This window comes from Lepus europaeus, chromosome 10, assembly GCF_033115175.1.
Source record: "Lepus europaeus isolate LE1 chromosome 10, mLepTim1.pri, whole genome shotgun sequence".
NCBI lineage: Eukaryota > Metazoa > Chordata > Mammalia > Lagomorpha > Leporidae > Lepus > Lepus europaeus.
In genome coordinates, this window is record NC_084836.1 from 18,820,756 (window position 1) to 18,843,499 (window position 22,744).

A 22,744-nucleotide genomic window follows, 5' to 3' on the forward strand; every position below is an offset into this window, starting at 1 on the left:
ACTCTAGAAGGGCATTTTTATTTCTTATCATATTTCCAGCTCCAGGAACAGTACAAGGCACATACCATATGCTTAATAAGTGTTTTGTTGTATCAACAAACATTAAGCTAAAATCCACTGGACTTTGTAGAAAATAGGTCACTGGTAACCTTGATGATAACGATTTTAGGGAAATAATGGAGATGGAAGCCACATAGAAGTGGTTTGAGGCATAAAAAAAAATAAAAGTTTTTTCAGAGGCTTGGTTGTGGAGGGGAAAGGATAAAACAGCTAGAAGTTAGGTACAGTAGAAAAGTTGTGGGAGGGTTTTGGTCATTAAAATGGTAGAGAGTTGAAGAGAAAAGTGGGAGAACTGGTGGAGGTAGCATTTTCTGAAATGGAAAGGAAAAACTCAAGTATTAAGCGGAGAAAGGACATTCATGAAAATAGGTGCATAAAAATTTGCATAAATGAAAATTTTGCATTCATGAAAATAGTTGCATAAAAATGTTGAAGCTATAAATGCAAGAGGGCTTCAAAAAGCTCATGGCAAATGCATATTACCTTTTAATTCCATTTTCCCACAAACTTATTGAAACCACTTTGTGTCAACAACTATACAGGCACTCCCTTCAGTCATTGCATGACTAATTGTCAAATAACTGATTGTCAAATCACCGATGGTCAAATAGGGCTCGGTGTTTGGAAAAGGATGAAATCACTGATTGGTCTGGAAATACTTTTTTAGGCTAGGGCTTTTAAAGTGCATGTTAGGTAGTGAAGGTGAAGAAACAGAGGGAGAGCATTCTAGGTGCAAGGGCTACAAAGAGAGTGCTTTGTAATGAGAAAGAGCCTCTGAATCTTTTCAAGTCATGCTTGAAATTTATCAAATGTGAAAAATTCCAGCCATTATTTCTTTAAATTTTTTTCTGTCCCTACCTGTCTCTCTTTTACCCTCTGGGACTCCAATTACACATATGTTAGGCTGCTTGATGTTGCCCATAACTCACTGATGCTCTATTCAATTTTTTCCCATGTTTTAGTCTTTGCATTCCATTTTGGATCATTTCTATCATGACCTTAAAGTTCACTGATTTTCTTCGGGTGGTATCTAATCTGCTGCTTAACCTAGCCACAACAGGTGCAATTTCAATTCTAGAGGTTTGACTTCAGTATTTTTAGATAGCTTCCATTTCCCTCCTTGTTCTGCTCATGTTCTTCTCTAACTCTTTGACCATATGGAATATATTCATAATAAATGTTTTAAAGTCTGTGTCTACTAATTCTGTCACCTGGACCTATTTCTATTTATTTTCTATTTATTTTTATCCTCCTCATCTGTCTCTATGCATATTTGATAATTTTTTTATTGAATGTCAAGCATTGTAAGTTTAATGCTTTCTGGTTTCTAGATACAGTTGTAATCCTTTAAATATTTTTGGGTTTTGCCCTGGAATGCAGTTCAATTTACTTGGAAAGAGTTTGATGCTCTGAGGCTTCCTCTAAAACTTTGTTTGGTAGGTACAGGATAGCCTGGGGATAATTTGACACTATTATTGAAGCAACACCTTTCTGAACATGCACTCTTATGTGTCAGGAACTAGTTTTTGCTAGGACTGATGATGATAACATAAAGTATTCCCAGTCCTGTGTGTTCTTCTCCAGACTTGGTAGTTTCCTCGAATCCATGCACTGGTTATTACTCAGCTAAAGACTCAAGAGGACCATCGATAGATACCTGAAACTCCTGTGCTCTACTCCCCATGATGTCTAGCTGCCTTGGCTTCTTGGAACTCCGAACTCTGCCTTCTCTCAGGGAGGCTTCTACATTATCCTGGGATCCCCTGTGTATGCAGTGACCTGGAAACTCTGGGGCATTCATCAGGCTCCTCTTAGCTTTTAAAATCTGTTGTTGGCAGTTCTGTCTTGAACCACAAGATTTCCAATGTCTGGAAACAATTGCTTCACCTATTTTGTCCAATTTTCAGTTGTCTGAAGAAGGCAGATAAACTTTGTGCCTGTCATTCCTTTATGGTCAAAAAGTAGAAGTTTAATGCTTCAACTTCAATTAAACTCTTAAATGTAATTAGAATGTGAGCTTCTAGAATGTAAAATAGCACCTAGAAAAGAGCCTAATACATAATAAGCATTCAATTAATATTTTTTTGAATGAATGAAATTCTGTTTCCTCCCAGTTTTCTCCTTGATGACTTTTTTCTCCTTTTAATTTTTTTTTTAGGATTTATTTATTTATTTGAAAGGCAGAATTACAGAGAGGCAGAGGCAGAGAGAGAGGTCTTCCATCTGCTGGTTCACTCCCTAGCTGGCCACAATGGCCAGAGCTGAGCCAATCTGAAGCCAGGAGCCAGGAGTTTCTTCTGTGTCTCCTATGTGGGTGCAGGGGCCCAAGGACTTTGGCCATCTTCCTGCTTTCCCAGGCCATAGCAGAGAGCTGGATCAGAAGTGGAGCAGCCGGATCTTGGATGTCGGCATTGCAGGCGGTGGCTTTACCTGCTACACCACAGCACGGGCCTCTTTCCTTTTAATTCTAATAATTTCCCTAATATACCAAGAACATTGCCAATTCTGATACCCTCTTCTGAAGTATTGATTCCTGTTTTCTATATCCATGTTGGTGTAGTTAACATACTTCCAAACCATTTCTAAAATGTTTTGGGGTAAAAAAAAATCCCAAAAGAAGATCTCCATAAACTGTAGGCACTCCAGTCGACTTAATGGTTTTCTTGAACAGATTCTCTAAGTGTGGTGTACCTGTCAAATGGTGTGATCCAGTGAAGAAAATTTTCCTTAGAGGAAATGCTTATGTGCCTCATTTGTCAAAATAATTTAGCCTGGCCCTGGTCTAGGTCTATAATTTATGACCTGAAGACCAGAATATGGTAGGGAATGGCCTGTATGGGCACATTGTCTCTTCCAGACTACCATACTACCTACTAAAAAATTGTGTTCAATTAAATCAGTCCTTTTTTAGAAGGATAAAATAAATTCAGCTCAATGTTAATAACTGTGTTAGCACATAGGGTTCGGGCTCCCTTCATCATCCCTACAGCTGGTTTTCTTTCATCCCTATTAGGACATTTGCCCTTTTAAAAAGTAGAATAACAGAATAACATGACAAGAGTGAAACTATGTGTATCATTCCAGCACTAAGAGGGAAAAAAACCACTTCTTACAATTTTTTTAAAATAAAATGTGAAATTAAATGGAGGCACTTTTTGTAATGAAAATAATTTGACTTATTCTCTTAACATATTTTCCTCAAATTAAAATGGAATACAGTTAGACTGCCACAGCATAAATGACTTATTACGCTGCTTTTTGAAAAATAAAATGACTTATTTATTTGAAAAGCAGAGAGAGAGAGAGAGATAAAGATCTCCCATTCACTCCATTTGCCCACAAAAGCCAGAACTGGGCCAGGCCAAAGCCAGGAGCTCAGAATTCAATCCAAGTCTTCCATTTGGGTGGCAGGGGTCTAGGTACTTCAGCATCAGGTATGGCCTCCCAGGGAAGTTATTGGCAAGAAACTGCATTAAGGGCAAAATCAGGACTTGAACCCAGGAACTCCAATATGAAATTCAGGCATCTATTTTATTTATTTGAGAGACAGAGTTAAAGAGAGAGAGAGAGAGATTTCTTCCATCTGCCAGTTTACTCCCAAAATGGCTCCATTCAGATCTCCAATGTGGGTAGCTAGGGCCCAAGTACTTGGGCCATCTTCTGGGCTTTCCCAGGCACATTAGCAGGGAGCTGGATCAGAAGTGGAGCATCCAGGGCTTGAATTGTTGCTCATATGGGATGCCAGCATCATAGGCAGCAGCTTTAATTACTGTGCCATGACGTTGGCCCCCCAAGCAGTGTCTTAGCCTCCGCACCAAATGCCTGCACCACCATGGATGCTTTTAAAGGGAACATTTCCAAACGTATTACCCTTGCTCTATATTCATGTTTCATTTTGGAATAATGAATATAGATGTGTAAGTCTAGAAGAAGTTGACATCATTAGTGCCAATAGTACTGGACTTCCAGGGTTTATCACTAGCCCAACAGACTAGGCCTGGAAGTATGGTATGTTTGAAACAATTTTGTGATGCTTCTGCTCTGTTTTTGAAGAGGAGCAGTGGAGCTGCTTGTTTAGGCTCATTATTAAGTCAAAGTTAAAACATACAAACTTCTTAAAATTTTTTTCTGGGACATAATGTGTTAATATCTGAAAGTTTTCCTCCAGAGAAGATGCTCAAATCACAATGTATTTCTCAGTGGCCACATGGTAACCATAGGCTTCTTGAAGCACATCCCTCTCTTCCACCTCCTTTCTTCAGATAGTTGAAACAGAAACGAAAAAGAAAAGGGATCTCTTAGAGTTTGCTTTCTTTAAGTAAAAAAAGAATTCAATTATGTTTCAGCTTTATGGAATACACAGCCCAAACAGACCGTAAAAGCAATGATTGTGGTGGTGAAACAAAACTCTGTAAAGTTAATTTATTACACAGGAATTTAGTTTGATTTCACAGATAAAAAAAAAAAGAGTACTTCATCATTTTGAGCACAAAATTTCCAACGTGCAGGTGGATGTCATCTGTAACGTGGGGATGGAAGGACTGAGTGTAATTTATTTTCCCTCCTTTTATTTGCACAAATAATTTAAAGGCAGAGCTCTTCAATGTTGACTGTAACTATTAGGCCAAGAGATTTTAGTCGACAAGGTTACAACATTCAGTGCAGAGGAAAATGGGACAAATCAAAGTCAAAATAAGTTTCTCCTCCTGGAGCTATTACACGAGTGGGAACAGCTTGTTCACTAATTGCACGGATGAAGTCATTTTTGTTGTACGATATTAAAGGCTTGACATGGGAATCTTTCAGTTTCATCTTGCTCTGCAATATAACGCTGGTGACAGGTATTTAAGAACTGCCTGTTCTTCCAGAAGGTTCACTGTCTACCATGTACTATCACACTGTCCATATACATAAACTGCTCTCAACCTTTGAAGCACAGCAGACTCTCTGTGCAGCAGGCACGCCTTGGGTTGTAACTCTCCCTTTGGATTTCATGATCATCACTTACTAATTTTTTTTTCTTGCTTACACTTCAAAGAAAGTGAATAAGGCTTTTCATTTGTTAAAAAAGAGACCACTTTTATTTAAAAACAAATGTACTTGCTTCCTAAATGCAAAGAGCCTTACAAAACATAGTAAAATACTTTACATGATGTCTCAGATCCTTACTTAAGTTTATTTTCATTGTATAATCAGTTCCATTTGTTGGAGAATCCTTAAGGCTATTTCACATTCTGTTAAATGCTAACACACACCAAATTTGTAGAATCATGGGAGAGTGTTGGTGTGAAGCAGGAAAGTTAGGGCAAATTAAGCTAAAGGTCAGCACTATGATAGAATGTTAAAATTTCCACTAGCCCACAGGAATCCAGGAATGCCCTTTTTGAACAGTTACTTGCTGTTCATCAATGTGAAAGCAAAATGATCCTTCAAGTGCTGTGTTTTGAGCATTTGCAATTGTTGTTTGATGTTCTAATAGAGATATTGGCTCCAAGCTCTTTGTGGGAGAGGAATATTTTGCAATAACCTCTTCTTGAGAAAGGTCTGAACATGTCATACTACAACTTGCTTGATATGAAAGTTATTAATAAAAGACCTTTTCCCTTTCCCTTCTTTCTTGCTTTTTAATGGCCCCAAATAATGAACCCTCTCAAATTTCTTGTTTAAATAATTTTTATAATACACAAACTGAACAGAACATTAGAGCCACTAAAATAAGCCTGCAGTTAGTGGCAGTAATTGCCATAGAAACATGAAATACAGTTAAATAATCCTAGACAATAGAAAAAATGCATTGACCTGTTTATTACAGTTTGAATTTCTTGCTAGTGAACAAATTGGCAAGTTTCCTAAAAGAAAGGTCAGAAAAATCAGAGGAAATAGAGCATTTTTTTTTTATTTCAATAGGAAAAATCACAAACTTTCTATGGCAGTTCTGTCCAATAAAATGATATAATACATAGAGATTATTGGAATTTTTCTAGTAGTCAAATTTTAAAAAGTAAAAACAGGTGAAATTTGTTTTACTGATAAATTTATTTAACTCGGTATATCTAAAATAATGTTTCAACATGTTACCTATAAAAAAGAATCAAAGAGATATTTTTCTTTTTCTCAAACTAAGTCTTTGAAATACAGTGTGTCTTTTATACTAACAGCAAACTTGAATTTGGACTAGTCACTTTTCAAATGCTCCATAGCCATATCTGGTAGGCTAGTGCAATATAACAATTCAATCAAATGGTACATATTTATTCATTTAAAAAAGAAATGGAGAGCCATTGCAGTTTTTTCTTTGGTTTTATTTAAGAGCCATATTACCTCCTTCCATGGCCTCCAAGGACCAACTATGCTCCTGTACAGAGTGATTACACCTCAAAGTGCTGCACATCTTACAAAGTTGTGGGTCTACCAGAATCTAGTGCATTTTGCTTCTCTATTAAAACTGTATCCCAGGGGCCGGCACTGTGGTGTAGTGGGTAAATCTGCAGCCTGCAGTGTGCCAGCATCCCATATGGGTGTGGGTTCATGTCCTGGCTATTCCACTTCTGATCCAGCTCTCTGCTGTGACCTGGGAAAGCAGTAGAAGATGGCCCAAGTCCTTGGGCCCCTGCACCCATGTGGGACACCCAAAAAGAAGCTCCTGGCTCCTAGATTTGGATCAGCCAAGCTTCAGCTGTTTCAGCTGTTTGGGGAGTGAACCAGTGGATAGAAGACCTCTCTCTCTGTCTTTGTCTCTGTCTGTGTCTGTCTCTCTTTCCCTCTGACTCTCCATAACTCTGCCTTTCAAATAAATAAATAAATAAATAAATAAATATTAATCATAACCTCTACCACCAATGGCTCTACTCCCAACCTGTGTGTACTGATGGTCCTCTTCCCCACTTAAAGTTGTATAATTGTTCAAACCTGGTAAATGCCACTTTTAGGATCATTGGTTACTATCCTCACCCTGTCTTTTATGACCTTGTCTAAATATGATCAGAGTCAGTAAACTTGGAAGGCTTCCATAGCCTTGGCAACTCATGACGACAGCCTAGGGTGGTTACTGGCACCATAAACTAGAGTGTCAATTTGTTGGGTCAACAACAGGAGCCACTGTGCACTTGCTCCTCATGTGGGATCTCTGTCCTTAATGTGCTGTACATTTTGATTTAATGCTATAACTAGTACTCAAACAGTATGTTTCACTTTGTGTTTCTATGTGGGTGCAAACTGTTGAAATCTTTATACTAAATTGATCTTCTGTATATAAAGAGAATTGAAAATGAATCTTGATGCAAATGGAAGGGGAGAGGGAGCGGGAGAGGGGAGGGTTGCGGGTGGGAGGGAAGTTATGGGAGGGGGAAGCCATTGTAATCCATAAGCTGTACACTGGAAATTTATATTCATTAAATAAAAGTTAAAAATAAATAAATATTTAAAAAAACCGCTGTACCCCAAATCTTCTAGAACCTTTTCCTCTTCAAGACCTCTGGCCCAGCAACCTAATGTTGAAGCTAATTTGAACCCAAGAGAAGGTGCATCCTGAACCGCCTATCAAGCAGTACTCATTCGGTGCCTATTATGGGCTAATCACTGGTTCAGTTCCTATGTCCTCACTTGCTCTCAGCAGTGCTTCAGTTCCTCGGATGCCGTGGTATCTCCCACACCAGCTCTCTCCACGTGTGCTTCGGCCACAGGAAAGTGACTGCTGCCCTTCCCTCACCATGTCCTATCAATCTTATCATGCCAGGTTGACATACAGTTTCCTTGGACTAGAATGCACTTTCCCATCTTGTTTCCATATCAAATCCTACTCATTCAGCTTGTGAGATCCCATGTAGTGCCCAGCTTCCCTACTGATTCTATGGGGAGTCACCTGCTTATGTTAAAACACCTTTGTTTCTGATGGGAGGAGGTCCTACTACCTCCTTATGCAAGGTCAGTGATGCCGAATAAGTCCAATAGATAGTATTAATGCTCCAGTGTTAATCATGATAGCCCAGAGAAAACAAGTTAAAGCTTTGTTTTAAAGGCTCACCCGAAAGTGACTTTAAAAGACAAATTAATCATTTTAATACAGTCATGTTACAAAGGGACTAAAAATAAGACATGGACCTTTGAACTCCTTTCTGTGGGATGGGTCCACGTGAGCACTCCTTTTGGCAGTACTCATTAACCTTCAGTGTTTTGCAGTGTAGTTTCCCGTTCATACTTTTTTATAGCGTAGCTATCAACAGTGTAGTCTCTTGCCCCCGCATCTCCCAAATCAGACTCATCCTCTTGTCTCTAGAACCTGTCCCTTTGGACTCTGAGTTCTGGAAAAGACATCCCTTGGTATTAAACTTGATATGTCCTTCCACATCACTCCTGACCACAAATAAATGGCCACGTTTTCTTATTCTGCCTTTTCAGTGTCTGAGATGATTGTTCTTCCTTGCGGTTCCCACAGCCAACATTCTAATTCAGACCCCATTACCTCTCATCCACACCTTTGGAGTCACCTCCAGCCCTCTTTCCCTTTGCCTCTTAAACCACACTCTCTAAAGCAAATCTTTGTAAAGTCCAGGTCTAGGTATGTTGCCTTCCAGCTCAAACACCCTCAATTCCTCCCCACCACCTAATGAACAAAATCTAAATTCTTAAACCTGACATTCAAGGCCCACCCATGTTTTGACCCCAATATAACATTATAATGGGATCTCCTACTACTACCCTACAAGTTCTCCAGCCAAAATGTAGTAATCAGCTCTCAAATACACCCTGCCCATTGCAGCATCTGGGTCTTGTCTACAGTGTTCTACTCTCTTCTTACTTCCCGAACTTCTTGTTGATTGAAATATGACCCCATTCTTCAAGTGCCAATCATAAGTGCTACCTCTTCCATGAAGTCCTTCTATATTTTCCATCAGGAAATCATCTGTTGGTCTTTGCACATATTTTATGTGCATCTCTTTTCTGACCCTTGAAAACTTAATTGTTTTTCGGTGGCAAAAAACAATCTAAATGAAAGACCCTGGTGAACAAGACACCAGCAGAAGGAACAGGCCATCAAGGAGAGAGGCGCCTTTCTCTGAAGGGAGGAAGGAACCTCCACTGTGACATGGCCTTGACTAAACAAGTTCAGAGTCGGTGAACTCAAGGGACTTCCATAGCCTAGACAGCTCATAGCAAGAGTCTCGGGTGATTGCTGACGTCATAAATAAGAGTGCCAATTGTTAAATCAACAACGGGAGTCACTGGGTACATGCTCCCCACGTAGGATCTCTGTCCTTATTGTGTTTTACTATGAAACTTAAAAACACTACTAGTCGAACAATACCCTATACCTTGTGCGGTTGTGTGAATGCAGCCTGTTGAAATCCTTGCTTAGTATATACTAAGTTGATCTTCAGTATATGAAGGTAATTGAAAATGAAACTCGATAAAGGGCGGGATGGGAGAGGGAGAGGGGAGGGCCATGGGACGGAGGGAGGTTGGTGGGGGGAAGCCACAACAATACAAACGTTGCACTTCGTAAATTAACATTTATGAAATAAAAAATAAAAATAAATAAATAAATAAAAACTTGATTGTTTTTATTTATTTATTTATCTATTTTTAATTTTATTTAAGGTATACAGATTTATGCATTTCCTATATATAGATTTAGAAACATAGCAACACTTCCTATATACCACCCTCCCTTCTGCCCATGCTCTCACCCTTTTTCCTCCCTCTTCTATTCTCATTCTTTAACTTTTACAAAGATCTATTTTCAATTAACTTTATACTCATAAGATTAAACCTACACTAAGTAAAGAGTTCAACAAATAGTATGAAGAAAAAAGCACTGTTCATCAACAGTTGAGACAAGGGATGTTAAAAATCATTGAATCTCTTTCCAGTCCAGCTCTCTGCTGTGGCCTGGGAAAGCAGTGGAGGATGGCCTAGGTGCTTGGACCCCTGTACCCGTGTGGGAGACCAGGAGGAAGCACCTGGCTCCTGGCTTTGGATCGGCGCAGTTCTATCCGTTGCGGCCATTTGGGGAGTGAACCAATGGAAGGAAGGCCTTTCTCTCTGTCTCTCTCTCTCTCTCTCTCTCTCTCATTGTCTGTAATTCTACCTGTCAAATAAATAAATAAAAATCTAAAAAAAAAATCATTGAATCTCAAAATGTCTGTTTCACTCCTATGCATTACCTTTTAGGGACTCTGTTACCACAGATCAGAGAAAACATACGGTATTTGTCTTTTGGGGGCTGACTTATTTCACCAAGTATAATGGTTTCCAGTTGCATCCATTTTGTTGCATATGTCAGGATTTCATTATTTTTAACCAATGTGTAGTATTCCATAGGGTATGTATACCATAATTTCTTTATCCAATCTTCAGTTGATGGACATCTGGGTTGATTCCATATCTTAGCTATTGTGAATTGAGATGCAATAAACATAGGGGTAGAGATCACTCTTTCATATGCATTTGATTGTGTTTTGTGTGTCAATATGTTATTACTTAGGCTACTCAGATCATTCATTCAGTAAATACTGAGTACATGTGATATGCAAGTGCAGTATAGGGAACAGTGAGTAATACATGCAGACACTTATTTTAGAGGACCATCCTACAATACACAGCCTGCATCTTGCCCTCTGTAAGCATTCAGCTATTGTTTGTCAAGTATATAAATTCCTAATTTATTTGAAAGATATATATCCAAAAGGAGGTAAAGAGACTTCAGAGAGACTGAATTAGGAGTTCCCAACATAGAGGTGTTTGACTTTTATAGTTTAGCCTTGTAGTCCCTGGAAGGTCCTCTCCCAGAGAGAGCCCTTTGCTCAAGGTTTATAACAATAGTAATTATGATAACAACCACAGTGAACTTGGGTATTTAATTTCCAAACCCATTGTATATGAGAAGCAAGCACATTAGGAGCAGTCACACAGTCACACAGGCATCAGTAAGACTGACAGCAAGGGAAGGGCCAGAAGAACAGGGAAAAAACAACAACAATAAAACACAGCAATCTGCAGCATCAGTAATAGGGACACACAGTTCTACATATCTCAGGAGGGCCTGAGGGCTTCTCAGTGGGATAGCTCATTGGGATTTTAATGAAAAAACTGAATCATTTAGCTGGATTATGTTGATAATGCACTATTTTAGAAGGCATTATATTTTGGAAATTTTTTCATCCAAAATAATTAAAAGTAAAATTTGGTGTTTAAAAGGATAAATCCTCAGCACTCTATAAAACTCACTTATCCAGAACAACTCCTGCTACCCACCCCACTACCACCACCGCAGCCTCTCCAGCCAGGGTTTTATTGTACTTCCTTGTATTACTTGATTCATTTGCCTCAGAACATTTGTTGGCTCTTAGCATCTAGTTCAGTTTTCAGTCAGTAAGTTTTATTCCCACTTTATTTGCACAGCATTCTTTGAGGGCCAATGTAAGACACAAATGATTGAAAAAATCTCCACCAAGGCTTGTGTTGGGGATGCCCGAGGGCATGTTGAGGAGATAAGATCCACGGTCCTTGAACCAACCACGGGCATGGTAGAGTGAGAGGCAAATATGAGTCCATGAGTCCAGGGGGAAGAAGCACAGAGTTCGTGGTGAAGCATTGTTTGAGAAAGAACTGTGGCTAATCAGGAAAGATTTCTTAGAGATGGGCTTCTTAGCCAGAAGTGGGAGATGTGGGGAGGTCATTTTGGGTAAAGAAAACAGACAGGAGGAGTACATAATAGAGGCAAGAAAGAGCAAATTTTGTTCAGGCAACAGTAAAAAGCTGTCCTGGCAGATGGGATGCGAGGCCCTGATTGGGACTCATAACAGATTACTTGGGAGCAATTCCATCGTCTTGGTCAAATCCCTGTGATTTTTCTAATGTCTTAGTCTTCTCAGGTTGCCATAGCAAAATGCTATAGACTGAGTGGTTTCAACAACAGAAATCTCTTTCTCCTCATTTTGAAGGCTGAGAAGTCCAAGATCAAGGTGCTGAATGATTCATTTTCTGAACAGATCTCTCTCCTGATTTGCAAATGGCAGCCTTCTTGCTGTGTCCTCACAGGGCAGAAAGAGAGCAGGCTCTCTAGTGTCTCTTATAAGGGTACCCAACCCTCTAACCTTAATTACCTCTCAAAGGCTATCTCCAAATGCCATGGTGGGGTAGGGCTGCAACATATGAATTTTAGGGAGAAATAAATGTGCAGTCCATAATACATCATATGAATGCGAATCCCTGAATTGCTTGAAAAGCCCCAGAAAATGAAGTCTGATGTACAGATTGCCCTGTCTTTAATCATGTCATTTTGCTAGAGTTTGTATCAGTTAGTTACCAATCCACAAGGATGATTTCATTTGTCTTCTCCATATTCTTTTTTACAAATAAAGCAATAGGAAATGTAAAGTCCTTCTTTGAATAGACGCTCCCAAGGATCGTACTATAGAAAACAATACCTAACACTGTAGGTGGGGATGAAGTTTTGGTGGTGTTAATGGATTCATGGGAAATTGCTGTGTACACAAATACTTTCTGTAGCTTGTTAAGTGGGAAGGACTGGAGATTTATGAGGGTCTAATAACTGCGTACTTAGTTTTTTTTTATTGTTGTTGTTTTTAAGATTTATTTATTAATTTGACAGAGTTACACAGAGAGAGAAGGAGAGGCAGAGAGAGAGAGAGAGAGAGAGAGGTCTTTCATCCACTGGTTCACTCCCCAGTTGGCCGCAATGGCCGGAGCTGTGCAGATCCGAAGCCAGGAGTCAGGAGCTTCTTCCGGGTCTCCCACGTGGATGTAGGGGCCCAAGCACTTGGGCTATCTTCTACTTTTTTTCCCAGACCATAGCAGAAAGCTGGATCGAAAGTAGAGCAACCAGGACTCAAACCGGTGTCCATATGGGATGCCAGCAATGCAGGCGGCGGCTTTACCCACTACGCCACAGCGCCAGCCCCTGTGCACTTAGTTTTAAGCTGTGAGAGGATGAGGTTTAAGAGTTTTCCCTACTGCCCAGCACAGTGCCTACCAGCAAAATGGGACTTAGACAAAGGACTAATGAATGGTTGAATGCAAAACAAATTTATTTATTAATACTCGACTAAAATAAAATCATATACTTCCAAAAATAAACTTGTTCTGAATTGGCAAGGACTTTTGTGACTGGTGGATCATGCCTTTTTAACAAATTAAAAACAAACCACAAAATCAGGGATTTTAAAATAATTCTTTCACAGACGTGTTCATTGCAAATCCAATACACGTTTTCTGTTGAATTGGCTGCTTTATGTAATTGAGAGCCAATTTCAGTGTTCACATGACAATGAAAATATCAAGCTTAGGTTTATTAATATGTTGCCTTGGCAGAACACCAGGCGTCTTAATAGCAAAATATGGACAGAAAGGATATTATTCTCCAGAGAGTCGAGTTTGATTTTGAAAATAAACTGATGTTCTTAAAAGATCATTCATAAGGAAACATAACTATGGAACCATAAAACCATATAAATGAGAAACAATTGAAAGGATAGAATCAAACAAAACTTTAGTATGGGTATTTAGTTGGGAGTTCCTGTTGAAGGAAGGCCCAAGGGTCGAAATATTTGAGTGTCTTAGGGCTCATCTGAACAATTCAAATCCCAAACAGATGCGAATCCACTGATGGCACAACTCCTCACCTGGCATACCTGACAGATAATTTGCCAAATGTACGGAGAATGAAGTAGAAGCGCTGTAGATCCAGTCAGCTCTAGTCCAGAAAAGGGCACTACATCATTTCTTCTTTTTTTTTTTCCCCAAAGAAACCTTTTATTTAAGGAATACAAACTTCATGCATCTCATAAGTACAACTTTAGGAATATAGTGATTCTTCCCACCATAACCACTCTCCCACCCCTCTCCCTACTCCCTCTCCCATTCTCAGTCCCATTGTCCACTAAGATCCATTTTTGATCGACTTATACACAGATGACCAACTCTATACTAAGTTAAGAGTTCAACAATTTGCACACACACACAAAAATACTCCTCAACAGTTGAGACAAGGACTTTTCAAAGTCATTGCATCTTGAAGTTAATTTTATTACTTTTTTTTTTAGAAACTTAATTAACTTAAAAGAAGCACCCAAGAATGATATCTTTTGCGAGCACTTAGATATAATTACAATACAACTCTTTGAGGACAGAGGTCCTTCTTGGGAAGTTAGTGCACAGTGACTCCTGTTGTGGATTTAACAATTAACATTCTTATGTATGATGTCAGTGATCACCTGAGGTAGATCATTTCTAATAACCTTGATTACCATTTATTACCAGGTGTGTGTCTTACACTATGTCAATTGCTGTATAGACAGCATTGTAACTACAAACTCCTACTGAGCAGAGGAGGAAGAAAAGGCTGAAAAATAGTTTAAGAAAGTTACCCCAAATCGATAGGCCTTTAAATGGCAAAGGAAGATTTGAATCAATACTCCTAAGCTTTGCTACCAACCATTCTATTCTATTCTAGTGCTCGAACTGATTACATTAGCATCGTCTGGGAACTTATTGGAATCAAAGATCCAAACTGTACCCAAACCTATTGAATATGAATCTTTCCTCATGGGACCTTGCAACGTGTTGTAACTAGTTCCTCAGGAGATTCTAATGCACACAAAGTTTGTGAAATAGATCCCCATTTCTTCAGGCTTCAGCAAATACATATAACATTTCATTTTTCCATTGAAAGCCAAAAAAGTTAATATCACATCCATTTCTCTTTTTGAACAATGTGAACACTAGTCATTATACTGGGACCCACATTGTGACAGAGCAGGCTAAACCACTGCTCCCAGCACCAGCATCCCATATTGGAGTGCCAGTTTTGAGTCCTGGCTTCTGTGCTTCCAATCCAGCTTCCTTCTAATGCACCTTGGAAGGCAGTGGATGATGGTGCAAATTTGGGCCCCTACCACCCACTTGGGAGACCTAGATGGAGTTTCTGGTTCTCGACTTTGACTTGGCCCAGCCCTAGCTGTTGTGGGCATTTGGGGAGTGAACCAAAGGATGGAAGATCTCTCCCTCTGTCTTTGCCTCTCTCTTTCTGTAATAAGTAAATCTAAAATCTAAATCTAAAATAGAGTACAATTTAAAATAAAATTTTCTACAAATAGGATATGTAAAACTCCAAGGCAAACTACACAATAGCATTATTATCCATCTAAACTATAAGCAAGAGCTACAGTGATTGGAATTCTTTCAAGAACCAAGTACAAGTATTGATTTGGGATTAAAACAATAATCACTTAGCTCATTCTAAGCTTTGACAGATAAAACAGATTTTAATATAATTCAAGAAATGAATATCTTGCCAAGAGAGCAAGAAAAGGCAAGAGCACCCATCTAGTGTGAAATATGAGAATACGGCCATCAGAATTCCACTCTGTCACTATGGCCATTTATCTTGCCAAATAATGAAATGTATTGACATTAATGCTGAGCTGTCATTGGCATGTTATACAGACATAGAAAGTTTCAAAGCACAGTTACTGGAAGTCATTCAAGTATTCATAATGGTGTAATAGGTGAATTGGAGACTTTCAAAAAAATTTTGTTCCAAACTCCTTGATGAGAAAATATTTGGAATGAAGCACAATAAATTTATATACAGACTTATATGGCTGAAATTGATTTTTATTTCCCTGGGAATTTAAGAATCTTTTTAATAGTTGAGAGCTGGTGTACAGCTGCAAGAGGTTGGCTTTGTACGAAGCCAATATTTATGCTTTCTTGATAGAACAAATGAGAGTCCTTGTTCTGTTTTCTGTCTTACACTGAAAGCCTGGCAACACTGGGATATAATGTTTGCTTCTCCACAATGTTTCTAAATTGTTGTTCACTGTTTTGTATTTTATCTCAAAGTTGCTTTATTTATAATATTATTAAACCTCAAAGAAACCCATATGATGGAAGAGAATGGAGAAATTCTGTGATTTTACTGTTTTATTCTTTTTAAAAAGAATTCACTTGAAACTGAGAATTTTTCTAGTCTATTTTTTATTCTCAAAGAATAAAAAATGCTTTACAATGGGCTGAAATCAAACAGATGGAAAATTATATTTCACAGTAAATGTTATGGCCCATGTATAATTTTACAGAAATTACTCTCTTTATAACAGGTATGTGAAAGTTTATATTGATCCTTGCTATTTCTGTAGTTAAATAAAGCAAACCAAGCCTTGCAAAATTTACAGATTTCTGTCCAAATGTAGATCCAGCAATATTGGATGAGCAGCCTCAAATTTTCAATCATTTGTAGGCTCTTTCAAGCCTTACTTATTTATTTGTATTGCTTATCATTTTCCTGCAATATGGAGAACCCACTAAGGGCCAACATTATGCTTGTTGTTTTACCTGCAGAGCATTACGTGTAGGTATGGTACTCTGACCTATAGTAAGAACTCAAGTAAACATTATATACAAAATAACATTTGTGTTCTCAGCAGATGTGTCTGTAGGCAAAGTAATTTATGTTTCCCATGATCCTAGCTGTCACTAAAAGAGTCTTGACATAATATGCATCATCTCTTAGTGAAAAAAGTAATGTAGTATAATGTAGTGATTAAGATCATTGGCACTGGGTACCAAACAGTCTGATTCTAGTGATTGCTTGACTAGTTACTACCTATGTAATCTTGAACCAGTCGCTTAAGCTTCCTGTCTTAGTACATTCTGTGTAGCTAAAATAAAATATCTGTTGGGTAGTTAATAATGAAAAGAGGCTTATTTGGTTCATGAGTCTGGTAGCTGGGAAGTGTCAACAGCCTGGCAGCAGCATCTGATGAGGGCTCCCTGATGGCAACATGGCAGATAAGCGCAAGCATGCAAAAGGAACACATGTGCAAGAGAGCAGAAGTAGAGAGCAGTTCCCAAAAAGCTGCACTCCATGCAACAAATTGCTTTCATGGAAATTGGTCCAGTCCCATGAGTCCTAATCCAGTCTTCAGGGAGCTAACCCAGTCTCTCAAGATAAACATTAAATATGTATGAGGGTGAATCCCTCATAACCCCAAATGCCTCTTAGAGGCCTCAACATATCTTAAAAATGTCCCACCACCTCAACACTGTTACACTGGGTAATTAACCTCAACATGAGTTTTCACAAGAACAAAACATATTCAAACCATAGCTCTTGCAATCTTCTAGGGCTACTGTGAGAATTAACTCACAGAGTACTTGGAACAGTGCCTGTCGTGGTAGGCGGTCAAAAAGCCAAGGCTGGCATTGTGTCACAGCAGGTTAAGCTACAGTGGATGTCATTTCACATCTCTGAATCTGTTAGCCCTTTGGTGAAGGACTCATTTGGATTGAGAGATCTCTTAGGCCAGTGTTATGGTGTAGCAGTTAAGTTGCTGCCTGTGACATCAGTATCACATATGGGCACCACACTCAAGACTCCACTTCCTATTCAGATAACTGATAATATGCCTGGGAAAGCAGCAGAAGATGGCCCAAGCACTTGGGCCCCTGCACCCGTGTGGGAGACCCCCAAAAATCTCCAGGCTCCTGGCTTCGGCATGGGACATTCCCGGCCATTGTGGCCATTTGGGGAGTGAACCAGTGGATGGAAGATTCTCTCTGTCTGTCTCTCTCTCTGTCTCTCTGTAACTCTGCTTTTCAAATAAATAAAAAATAAATCTTTAGAAAATAGCCTTATTAAAAATAATACTTAAAAAAAGAATGATCTCTTAACTCTGGTTCTCTGTAGTGTTAGAAATTGTATCTTATCTGTTTCTAAAATATGAACAAATTGTATGATTTATGTTTCATATGAGTAGCATGCTTATTTCTCTCTCTCTCTCTCTCTCTCTCTCTCTCTCTCTCTTTCTCTCTCTCCCTCTCTCTCTCTCTCTCTCTCACACACACACAAACACACACACAGAGTGTGTGTCTGTGAGTCAACAGTGCCTTATGTGACCTTTTTCATCCATTCTAGGAACTTTTTTTCTGGAACAATGAATTCCTTTCTCCCTTCATCCTTTTTTGGTGATGCCTGCATGAGACTTGTACATTTAGATCTGGCATCCCTGTTAGATTAGAAATGAGAAATGTTCTCAAAGGAAGCCTTGATTAGGAAAAATTAATGACCCACTTTTTCCATTCCAACCCAATGTGATTTCCTCCCCCACCCTTGTCTATCTTTTCTTGTTCATGCTAATTATTTCCCCTTTCTCATATATCCAACTAGTGATGGTGTGTGTATAAATGTGGGGGGGGGGGGAGATGTGTGCTTATCTCTATATAAGAATAGCTATCACTACTTAAGTACCTACTGTTTTCTGAGCACTACACTAGAGAATTTTCTAATTCTTTCAACAATCCTCAAAAGAAGGAAATGGAATTTAGGTACTTGTGAAACACCCAATTCAAACCATAGTAATTGAGAGAGTAAGAATTTGAACCCAAGTCTGTCCTACCATGGTCAATATAGTCTTTCAGACTGTGTTGCTTTGCCGAATCCCAATGTTCTAAAGTCTTCCCTGGAAACAGCTCTGTTGATTGCTTGTTTGAAGCCGTCCCCCACCACACAGACTCACAGAAGCATCCGTGGCAGGTGCTTGGTAAATGTGTATTTAGTAAACAGAAGAAAAAAGGGGCACACTGTGCCTTCTACAGTTTGTGGCCTTGATTCTCCTCTGGAGGCTTTTTGGGGGGATCTAAACAGGTAAATTGGCAGTTATTAACCATTTCACAATGTAGAAGAATAAAAAATAAGTGGTGAGGTTGTCATATGAATACAAATCCTGGGGTCATTGACTAGTGGCAAACCAACTGTCAGCCGCCAAGGATGTCAAAACCTAGTCCCCCTATTTTTTCCCAACTTGCAGCTGGCCAGAATGGAGGTGTCCCTGTTATGATGGCCTCTGTAGTCAGGAACCTGAGACCTTTTCAGCTATATCCTAAGGATTTTCTGTGAGTAGATTAAAGCATATTTTAGGGAAACTGACTCTCTTTTGGTATTTTTTTTTTATTTTTTTGGACAGGCAGAGTTAGAGAGAGAGAGACAGAGAGAAAGGTCTTCTTTTTCCATTGGGTCACCCCCCAAGTGGCCACTACGGCTGGCACACTGTGCCGATCTGAAGCCAGGAGCCTGGTGCTTCCTCCCGGTCTCCCATGCAGGTGCAGGGCCCAAGCACTTGGGCCATCCTCCACTGCACTCCCGGGCCACAGCAGAGAGCTGGACAGGAAGAGGAGCAACTGGGACAGAACCAGTGCCCCAGCCAGGACTAGATCCCAGGGTGCTGGCGCCGCAGGCGGAGGATTAACCTAGTGAGCTGCGGCGCCAGCCTCTTTTGGTATTATTATTACATGTTTTGAAGACTAGAAAATTTACAGATTGAACATTGAACAAAGCCTTTTTTTCTGATCATAGAAATGAGATTGCTCATACTTAAATGGAATAATAGATGCAGTTTTGAATTTTTTTTTTTACTGGGCATCCTTTGGAAAAGTAGTTCACTGGGGCCGGCGCACAGTAGGTTAAACCCACTGTGGCTTACAGTGCCAGCTTCTCAAACTCTTCTGATCCAGCTCCCTGCTAATGGCCTGAAAAAGCAGCAGCAAAAAGCCCAAGGCCTTGTTCCCCTTCATTTGGAGACCCAAATGAAGCTCCTGGCTCCTGGCTTCATCCTGGCCCAGCCCTGGGTGATGCAACCATTTGGGGAGTGAACCAGCAGATAGAATAACTTTCTTTCTGTAACTTGGCCTTTCAAATAAATAAATAAATCTTTTTAAAAGGGGGAGGAAAAAGAACAGGTAGTTAATCAAGATCAATCTAGCAAGGTTTCATTAAACTTACAACTTGAATTATCCAAAGTATACTAACATTGCTGGCGCCGTGGCTCAACAGGCTAATCCTCCGCCTAGCGGCACCGGCACACCAGGTTCTAGCCCCAGTCGGGGTGCCGGATTCTGTCCCGGTTGCCCCTCTTCCAGGCCAGCTCTCTGCTATGGCCCAGGAGTGCAGTGGAGGATGGCCCAAGTGCTTGGGTCCTGCACCCGCATGGGAGACCAGGAGAAGCACCTGGCTCCTGGCTTCGGATCAGCGCAGTGCACCAGCTGCAGCGCGCCGGCCATGGCGGCCATTGGAGGGTAAACCAACAGCAAAGGAAGACCTTTCTCTCTGTCTCTCTCTCACTGTCCACTCTGCCTGTAAAAAAAAAAAAAAAATATATATATATATATATATACTAACAGCTGTGATAAGTAATCCCCAAATTTCAGAGTGTAATGTAAGTGTCCTTGGCCAGCCACTGATCCTCTGAATAGAAGCACAGAGGCCTCGGCCCTTTCCATCTTGGAGTTCCACTTCCTCTAGGTCTTCAGAATTCTATCCACTAGATTTCAGGATGAAAATAGAGAACATGTGAAAAACTAAGCAAAAGGTTTTGATAGGCCAGGCACATATCACTTCTGCACACATCCTTTTGGCCATTGATCACACCTAGCTTCAAGGAAGGCTGGGAAATGTAACCTAGCTGAGTGCCCACTAAGAAAAAGAAATGTGCCAGTTAGTGTGAACAACATAGAAATTTCTGCCACAGCTCTCTGTATATATTTCCCATCTAGTATTATGGGTTGGCAATGTTCTATATAAAGAACCAATAAATACTCTTGTTACTATTGGTACACTTGACACAATCTAAAAACCACTATTTGAGCCCCTATATGGGACAAAGGCTAGTGTTAATTGTGAGCTGTGATAAACAAGACATGAACTTTTCCTGTAAGAATTTTGCCCTGCTCTCTCCTCCAGCCTCCCAAGACGACAAAAGGAAAGAAGGCCAAGAGGAAGGAGGTGGCCCTGGCCCCTGCTGTTGTGAAGGTGATAAATCCTCTGTTTGAGAAAAGGCCTATGAACTCTGGCATTGGACAGGACATCCAGCCCAAGAGGCACCTCACCTGTTTTGTCAAATGCCCCCTACTTCCAGCTACAGTGGCATAGGGCCATCCTGTATAAGCAGCTAAAGATACCTCCTTCCATTAACCAGTTCACCTGGGCCCTGGACCCCAGACAGCTACTCAACTGCTGAAACTGGCCCACAAGAACAGGCCAGAGATAAAACAAGAGAAGAAGCCGAGGCTGTTGGTCCAGGCTGAGAAAAAGGCGGCTGGCAAAGGGGACGTCCCTACCAAGAGACCACCTGTCCTCTGGGCAGGCGTCAACACTGTCGCTACCTTGGTGGAGAATAGGAAGGCTCAGCTGGTGGTGATTACACATGACGTGGATTCCCCGGGTTGATTGTCTTCTTGCCTGCCCTGTTTCATAAAATGGGGATCCCTTACTGCATCATCAAGGTGAAGGCCTGCCTGGGGCACCTGGTCCACAGGAAGACTTCACCACTGCCACATCCACACTGGTGAACTAGGAAGACAGAGGAGCTCTGGTTAAGCTGGTGGAACCCATCAGGGCCAACTACAAAGATAGATATGATGAGGGCCGACGCTGTGGCCTAGCGGGTAAAGCCGCTGCTTGCAGTGCTGGCATCCCATATGGGAGCCGGTTCAAGACCCGGCTGCTCCACTTCTGATCCAGCTCTCTGCTATGGCCTGAGAAAGCAGTGGAAGATGGCCCAAGTCCTTGGGCTCTGCACCCATGTGGGAAACCCGGAGGAAGCTCCTGGCTCCTGGCTTCGGATCGGCGCAGCTCCAGCTGTTGCAGCCATCTGGGGAGTGAACTATCAGATGGAAGACCTCTCTCTCTCTCTCTCTCTGCCTCTCCTTCTCTCTCTGTGACACTCGGACTTTCAAATAAATAAATAAATCTTTTTTAAAAAAAAGATATGATGAGGTGTGCTGCCACTGGGGAGACGTTATGGGTCCTAAATCCATGGCTGTCATTATCAAAGAAAAGGCCAAGGCTAAAGAATTAGCCACAAAGCTGAGATAGATGTACACTATAGAATTCCCCGTACACAATAATAAAGGTTCTCCTCAAAAAACAAAAAAGAAATTTGCACTAAAATAGAGCTCCTAACCAACTCTCATGCAGCGAAGAACAAAGAAAGGATAAAGTAGAGGTGAAAGATTTTGGTACCATACATTTGATTATATATCTGTTCTAAATTTAAATGGTTCTCAGAATCAGCCCTTAAGGCATTCAGATCCGGTTAAAAAGCCCATGAGAGTATTTCAGGCATGGAAAGCCAAGACACTGTGGGGAAAAAAAAAATGACCTAAATGAAAGATTTCTGCGAGTGAGATCCCAGCGGAAAGAAGTAGGTACCTTTCTCTGAAGGGAGGAGAGAACTTCCACTTTGACTATGGCCATGTCTAAATAAGATCAGAGTTGGCAAACTCAAAAGGCTTCCATCGCCTTGGCAACTCATGACAAGAGCCTCGGGGGATTACTGATGCCATAAACACGAGTGTCAATTGTTAAATCAACAACAGGAGTCACTATGCACTTACCATGTAGGATCTCTGTCCTTAATGTGTTGTACTATGTGAATTAATAGTATAACTAGTACTCAAACAGTACTTTACACTTTATGTTTCTGTGTGGGTTCAAACTGTTGAAATCTTTACTTAGTATATACTAAATTGATCTTCTGTATATAAAGATAATTGAAATGAATCTTGATGTGAATGGGATGGGAGAGGGAGCGGGAGATGGGATGGTTGCAGGTGGGAGGGAGGTTATGGGGGGAAAAGCAACTGTAATCCAAAAGCTGTACTTTGG

The 22,744-nt window shown here is 40.3% G+C and overlaps 1 pseudogene; it reads left to right on the forward strand.

Moving 5' to 3' along the window:
- LOC133767571 (large ribosomal subunit protein eL8-like) overlaps window positions 1-21,439 on the forward strand; it is a 39,118-nt pseudogene extending 17,679 nt beyond the window's left edge.
- Window positions 21,440-22,744: the final 1,305 nt, after the last annotated feature.